The sequence below is a fragment of the Crocodylus porosus genome, unplaced genomic scaffold (assembly GCF_001723895.1).
Source record: "Crocodylus porosus isolate Cpor-Errol unplaced genomic scaffold, CroPor_comp1, whole genome shotgun sequence".
NCBI classification, from domain to species: Eukaryota; Metazoa; Chordata; order Crocodylia; family Crocodylidae; genus Crocodylus; species Crocodylus porosus.
Window position 1 is genome coordinate 39,800,634 of NW_017728910.1, and position 7,525 is coordinate 39,808,158.

General features: G+C 42.9%; 1 long non-coding RNA gene across 1 annotated transcript in view; it reads right to left on the minus strand.

Annotated features, from left to right (window-relative positions):
- LOC109308725 overlaps nucleotides 1–3,795 on the minus strand; it is a 17,292-nt gene extending 13,497 nt beyond the window's left edge. Inside the window, exon 1 of the long non-coding RNA XR_002100701.1 lies at nucleotides 3,631–3,795. This is a non-coding gene — a long non-coding RNA (uncharacterized LOC109308725). The remainder of the gene's footprint in view (nucleotides 1–3,630) is intronic.
- Between the last annotated feature and the right edge of the window lie 3,730 nt (nucleotides 3,796–7,525).

Consider the following 7,525-nt stretch of genomic DNA (forward strand, 5'->3'; position numbering starts at 1 on the left):
GGGGGGCTGAGGTGGGGCATGTAGGCCTTGCAGGGGGGTGGGGCAGTCATTGGAGGGGCTGCAGGAGCTGGTGGGGAATGGAGCCAGGTGGGGCAGCAATCTGAGAAGCGGAAGGAGCAAGCGGGGGTGGGGAATGTGGCCCCTTCAGAGGGGGGGTTGGTAGCCCCTGCAGGGTCCATTTGGCCCCTGTTGGGGGGGGGCTGTGGCTCCTGTGGGGGGAAGCAAATCATACAGGTATTTAAAATTCATTTTATTATGATGATACAGACACTGCTAGGCTTCCAAATTGCTTTAACGCTGTAGATATATCAATGAAACATTGCCCAACTGATCAGTGTCTCTCTGCCTCTCTATATAATGGTCTTTTGTTTTAATTGTGGAGGAACATGGATTTTGGGGTATTTTACAGAGTGACTTTGGGATTTTTTTTATCAGGGATTTTTCAGTTTTCAAATAGGGAACACCAGAATTCCTGCTAGGGGGGCCAGTGGCGGGACCCTGCCTCCTCAGAGCTGGCATCTTGGACCCAGCTGGAGATGGCTGACCTCCTGGCCAACTGGGGCCAGGAGATCATGCTTTGATGGTTCAAAGCAGGCTACCACACTGGAAACATCTTCCAGGTGATAGATGCCCAGATGGCCGGGCAGGGGCACACATGGCAGTAGTGCCACACAGCGGCCAACCCTGCAGCCACAACCCACTGGCACCTGGCCCAGAGGGGCAGATGCCTCTACTGGTTTTGCAGTCCCCATCTGGGTCTGGCAGGTGCACATCAGGTCACAGCCAGGCAGCATCTCTAACTGACAGATTGCTGCAGTGGATAAAGGGAACTCTCAGGGCTGCTTCAGCAGTCCATCTGGCACAAAGGGTAGTGTCCCCAGGTACCAATTGGCTGGGCCCCAGAAGCTCCTGAGAGCGAGTAGCCCTGAGCTACTTGACAGGGCAGCTTTTTATACTGCTGGAGACAGCACAGGTGCTGGCCCTGGGCTCTAGCTCCCCCTGGCTGCAGGAGGAGCCAGGCAGGGTTATTTTGCCCTGAGTGGCATAATTTGCTCCACAACAAAGTGCGTGTCTGAGCACATGCACTGAGGCAAAAAGCCCTGGCTCATATTTGCACCGCTTCTATTTGAGCTGCTGCAGGTGCACGTGCTTGCATGCGTGTATGTGCCCTATGGTGTATTTGGGCTCATCCCTGATTGCTGAATAGTTTTATTGTCCATGGAGAATGGACATGTCATGAAGTTCATAGTAATTTATTTTGATAGGACAACTCCTATAGAGACGATAGAGGAGATAAACTTTTAACTAGATTAATTTTATAGGGAGTCATTGTTCTGGGGTGATATGTTCATAAGCTTGGGTTACTAAATGAGAGAGCACTACATTCCTGTGTCACCTGCATCTATTTGAGAGTGTGTAGCTTCATTTCTTAATCCCAGCTTCTGCTTAGGGACCTTGGAACAAATTGAGCAATGTAGGAGTTCAGGTATAATACTGGTGAAGTATCTCTCACAGTCACCCCAGTTAAAAAAACGTAAACTGTAGGTGCAGGTAGAAGTTTTTGCCCTGTCTGGCCACAGAAAAGTTTATAGCTGTGACCAAACACAAGCACATGGCTGCAGACAGCTTCAAAAATGGCCAGCCGGGTCAAAATCTGACCCCTCATTACATGAGGTTTCAGATTAAGATGTTTCAAAATGTAGTGTCTTCTGTAACTTGTTTCTGTGGAGCTTCCAGCCTGTCACTGTTTTCAGAATGGGAGGGGGGAAAGGGAGTGAAGGGAGTTCAGTATGGGGCTTTATCAGGCTCCCCTTCCCCGCTGCCTGCCACTGCAGAGTGTGGGGTGGGTATATTGGAGTCCATTAATGAGGAGAAGCCAAGGGCCTTATAAGCCTAGGTGGCAGAGTGGCCCTTGCTAGGTGCATGGAAAGAGCTTTGCAGAGCCTGGCATTAACAAATCCCTGCAGAAAGTTATACACTGAAGAGAAGTAATTGGTATTGGCTGTCCATGAGGCTTGGGAGGGTCTGAAGGGGTGGAAGGAGGCCACTGAGGATGCTACAGGTAGTGCAAAAGATTCTTTTGTAAGACTGTTGAGGACTGCAAACTAAGAGTGATACCTGAACTCTGTGAGCTGTTACCAAGCAAAACTATGGGGCTGCTGAAGCTCCAAGAAAGCTGTGGGGGCTTGAGAGGCCAGAGAACTGTAAGAAGGGTGGTGGCCAGGCCTATGAACTTGTTAGGGGCTGTTATCATGCCCAAAGCAAATGAGAGAGGAACAGAGGGCTCTCCAGCAGAAAAGGAGTTCCGGCTCAGGACCTGGCTGTTTAAGAACAGTCTTTGAAATATATCTTTGAGAATATCAGGGTGTGGCAGGCAACAAGAGAGAAGGTGCCAAGGAATCCAGCAATTGAGGCAGTTCACCAAGGGTTACCAGACTGCCCGAGATACCCCAGGCTTGCTACAGATATTAGTGTTTGTAAGGCAAGAAAATTATAAGGATTTATTCTTGATTTCAGTTCTAATGGCCATGGATGAGCAATCTCATAGCTTTTCTTCAATAGAACACAACTTTTAAATTAATTACAAGCATTAAGTGGCATAAAAAATAAAGCATCTGTGCACTATTTTGTGTTTTTTACTCAAAATATAACCACATTACAGACAATCATTTGGACACCCCTACATTTACAAAGGTTTTAGATTTAGATTTTAATTAATCATGGGAATGTGTAACTCAGGCTTGTCTACAGTTTCAGCAACTGATTCAGAGGGACTACTTTCCATCAAACTGCACCAACACAGAGTATTTACATTTTTTACAAACCCATAGTTTATGCAGAGGTTATTTTATGTTAAGATACCACCCTCAACAACTGGGGACTAGCCAACCACAGATGTATATGAACAACAGATTTTACACATTAGATAGTTTTTATGATGCTGGTTTTAGTGCAAAGTGTAGTGTAAATCTACTAGTTGAGATCTACGCCATCCAATGCCATTTTTTTTTTGCCAAGAAAAGCAATAAGACAATATTTAAACCAAAAAGTACTGAAATCAGACCAGACATGTACTATAAACGAAGGATTCCTGGTACTGTAAATCGCTGCCAGATGTCAAGCAGGCAAATGCTTATTCTTACACAAAAGTAATAGTTGACCAAGAATGTATTTTTTAAGCTTTGGTGTCCAGATTTCTGACAAAAAGGATATAACTGCAATTTTTAAAAACGATGTAGGTGGAAAATCTAAACAAATTTTCACAGAGTATTGTTTATCATACATCAAAGTGGAGAAAAACTGTTTTCATCTTGGAGTGTTGGGTCTCCATTTAATAAGTATTGGGAACAACTGCAGCTTGCCTTTCTTTGGAAAGAAAATAAACAGTAGCTTATGATATTGGTTAAAAAATCTGAACCAGTTCATGTCCAGTCTGTCAGTGTATCTTTGCCTTTAATATTTACTTACGTTCCAAGAGGAAACCATGCAGAATACTTGCACACACACACTTACACTTTATTTTTAATTAAAATTTATAAATAATTATGCATGATGGTACCTATGTGCTGATAACTAGTCAAGTACAAGCAGTTCTCAATTTAAGATGTTTTGAGTAGCAATGAATGAGACTTACAATGTTTATAAATTGACACTCTCTTTCGACTTTCTGACATAGGTTTTGACTTTACAACCCTTGATCTGATGCGATGTGACACCAGTGAACAAATTCACTGCCATCCATCTCCCTGGAGAACATCTATCCAAATTTCCCTGGAGACTTTTTCTTTAAGAAAGCAGACAGAACTCCAGAAAAACCTCCTGAGAAGACTCCAGGCAAGAACCCTTATCATAGTCTCATAGTTTCATAGTGCTTAGGGTCGGAAGGGACCTAAACAGATAATCAGGTCTGAGCCCTTGCCCCGGGCAGGAATGGGTGCCGCGGTCATATCAACACAGCTAAATATCTGTCCAGCCTCCTGTTGAAGACCCCAAGGTAGGAGAGAGTACTGCCTCACTTGGGAGCCCATTCCAGAGCCTGGCAGCCCTAACTGTAAAGTAATGTCTCCTGATGTCGAGCCTGAACCTTCTCTCTAACAATTTGTGGCTGTTATTCCTAGTAAACCTGGATGGTGCCCGGGGGAACAAAGCCTCCCCCAGTTCTTGATGGTCCCCCCTGGTGAGTTTGTAAATGCCCACCAGATCCCCTCTCAGCCTTCTCTTGTGGAGGATGAATAGGTTCAGGCCCTTTAGCCTCTCCTCATAGGGCCTGCCCTGCTGCCTCTGGACCCTCTCAATGCTAGCCACATTCCACTTGAAGTGCGGTGCCCATAACTGGACGCAGTACTCCAGCTGTGTCCTGACCAATGCCGCATAGAGGGGAAGGATCATCTCCCTGGACCTGCTTGTGATGCATCTGTAGATGCACGACAAGGTGCGGTTAGCCTTACTGACTATTTCCTCGCATTGGCAGCTCATGTTAATCCTGGAGTCAACAATGACTCTAAGATCCCTTTCCGCCACTGTGTTGACAAGAAGGGTGTTCCCCAGCCTATGGGTGTGTTGCTGGTTCCTTCTTCCTAGATGCAGTACCTTGCACTTGTCTGCCCAGAAAGCCCAACCAAGAGCCCTTCAAAAAGTCCAGCAAAGTCACCTCAAAGAAGTCCTTGCAAATCAGTATGATTGCTATTTACAATATAAATACATTAATGTAACTATATTACTCATCTATAATTGATTGAGTACAAAATTCTAGGTTATTTTTGGTGAAAATAGTGTATCAGGCCTTGGTTCAGGAACTAATCCTCCATTTATAACATTGTTCCTATGGGAAAATTGGGTCCGAGTTACATTTCAACTTAAGACATACTTTTCAGGAACCAATTGTATTGTAAGTCCAAGGACTGCTTATACTTCCATACTTTTCAGGTGAACCATATATCAAAATAAAAAAAATGGCTTAGATATTATGCATACCAGAAGGCCAAACAAGCACATAAAAATAGAACAAATGAAACCTAAAAAAGCAGAATCTAGTAATGTCTAATCAACAGCTTCTACTAATGAAAGCCATGTTTAACTATCTTTTAGCACTTTCAGTGATCCCATAAGTAGTGGATAAAGAAGAATCAGCTATGCAACTTAATTGGACTTTGAAAAGACCCATCACAAGGGACTACAGAAGAAACTAAATAGTCATGAAATGAGAGATAAAGTATTGCCATAGATCAAAACTTCTCTGTGTAACAGAAAAAAATAAGAATAGCCAAAATAAATTGTTCATTTTAAATCTGAAAACATGTTAAGAGCTGGGTGCCATAAAGTTCTCTGTTACAACTGGAACTATTTAATGATCTGGAAAATAAGTTGAGTAAGGAGTTGATGAAATGGATAAATCCAGAGTAAAATCTGAAGAATTTCAGAAGCATCTAACCAAACCATGGTTCAGAGGCTCGGAGTGGGTATGGAAAATGCCTACAAATATATATTAGACAAACATCAGAAAATATGAAAAATAATTAATGCTATAGACAGAGACACTATATCAGAGGGTATATGTAGATGTTTGCTGCACCTGATCTATGAACACGTGGCTTACTTTAAACTGTGTGATTTTAGATTGGGAGTGGCTTGTGCATATGTTTGCTAGTGCCAGGAGCTGTGCCAAGAACCCAGTATAAGTAAGTCAGGGTAGGCAGGATTGGGGGAGAGCTAGCAAGTCTATAGTGGGGTGATGGGGGGTGGGGCTAACCCATTGCTGATCTAACTTAGTTCACTTCCTCAGCTGAACTAATTTAAATCAGGCTATCTTTTGCCTAATTTAACTTCTCCAAACATCTGCACAGGTTGGCACTTCGATCAACTAAATGCTAGTTAGGTCAATCTAAATGTAATGTTTGCACATACCCAGAAACTGCTTAATTGTCTTGCAAAGCAAAATGAACAAAAGAACTTTTGGTGTAACAAATGCAAGGCTGTTAAGCAGACAGCTTAACTCATAGCCACAGCATGTCAATGATGCCAAGAAATTCCCGGGATTTAAAGCAGGATTGTGAATTTATATGGATTGAAAAACTATAGAATATACAGAATTACAATGTTAAACAAGAGATGGGCAGAATATTTGGAATAAAAAAAATCATGATCTGAGATTTAAACATGTTTCTATCTATTACAGGTTAAGGGCTGGATTAGGCTAGATCTCTTTTCTGTGATATTTCTTGTACTTTCCTTGATATGTCTGGTCCTAGGCACCATCAGAGACAGGACAGTATGCTACATATGAACCAGTATAGCACTTCCCATATACATTTTCCTATTCTGTCATGCCTGGGATTGAACAGGGAAGGTGTTTGACAATTATAATAATGATGCTCTATAACTGTTGGCAGAAATGTAGGTGAATTCATATGATTCTTCAAGATTCACAAATATTTCTACAACATTCAAATATACAGAAGCCACACAGTTCTCCATGTATTCCAAAACAACAATAGATTCAGTCCTGAAAGCCTAAAAATGACTGATATTTCCTTCTCTAAGAGAACTATCATTAAGAAATGCATTTGAATTCCTTAGAGAGAATCTGGTTGTATACCATCTAATATCATACTTGCTGTGGTTATTGGCACCTTAGCTATTGCAATTAATTTTCAGTAGCAGTCAGTCACAAGAAGACAGGTTACATACCTACCTGAAAAAAGATGTGTACCTACTTTCTGACTACCAGAACAGATATAAATGGTTCTTATTCAAGCACAGATGTTTCCTTTCTCAACTCTACTTGCTTTAATTATTTGCTGAGTCTAAGCTACCAAATAGACTTTCTGGCTTTTCCCCAGCACCATGTAAGGGCTTTGTTAAATGTTGCACTTTGAACTACTCAAATGTTGATTGGTGTTAGTGCTAGCTTGAGTTTGGAGCAGTCACATCTTAAGGCTAAAAACCTTCTCTGACTGCCCCCTACCTGCACAGCTGTGACTTGCCACTAGAAGGCTCGTGAGGAAGGGCCTAAATAGGAGCTACAGCTCTGAGTTGCCACTGCAGGGCTAGTGAGCTAGGACAGACTGCTATCCCTGTTCTAGGTGGGGATGTGTAAGATATGGGTTGGAGGTGGGGCAGGAACATGAAGCTGAGAGGTGAAGAGTTAATGGAATCAGGCTAGGTAATGAAATGGGAAATAGAAAGGAAATGGGTGTGGGGAAGAGTGGTGAAATGAAGGAAGTCAACTAATGAAGGATTAAAAAAGAAGTAAAAGAGAGACAGAAGACTTTAAATGTAATAAAGAGGAAGTAAATTAAAGAAGGTCTTATGTTTTAATAAATTGGGAATTGGGATTGGGGTGTGGGGTTGCTGGTCTTGCTTCCCAGGGTAGCTGGAAGGTGGGGGTGGTAAGGGAAGGTGCTTTTGGAATAGCTACTGCCTCTACCCCTGCCCCTATCCCAGGAAGGAAACTTCGACTCTTGGGGATCCCATCTGGCCCCTACCTTGTTCCCCCACCACCTCTCCCTGCAGACCTTGCTCCTTG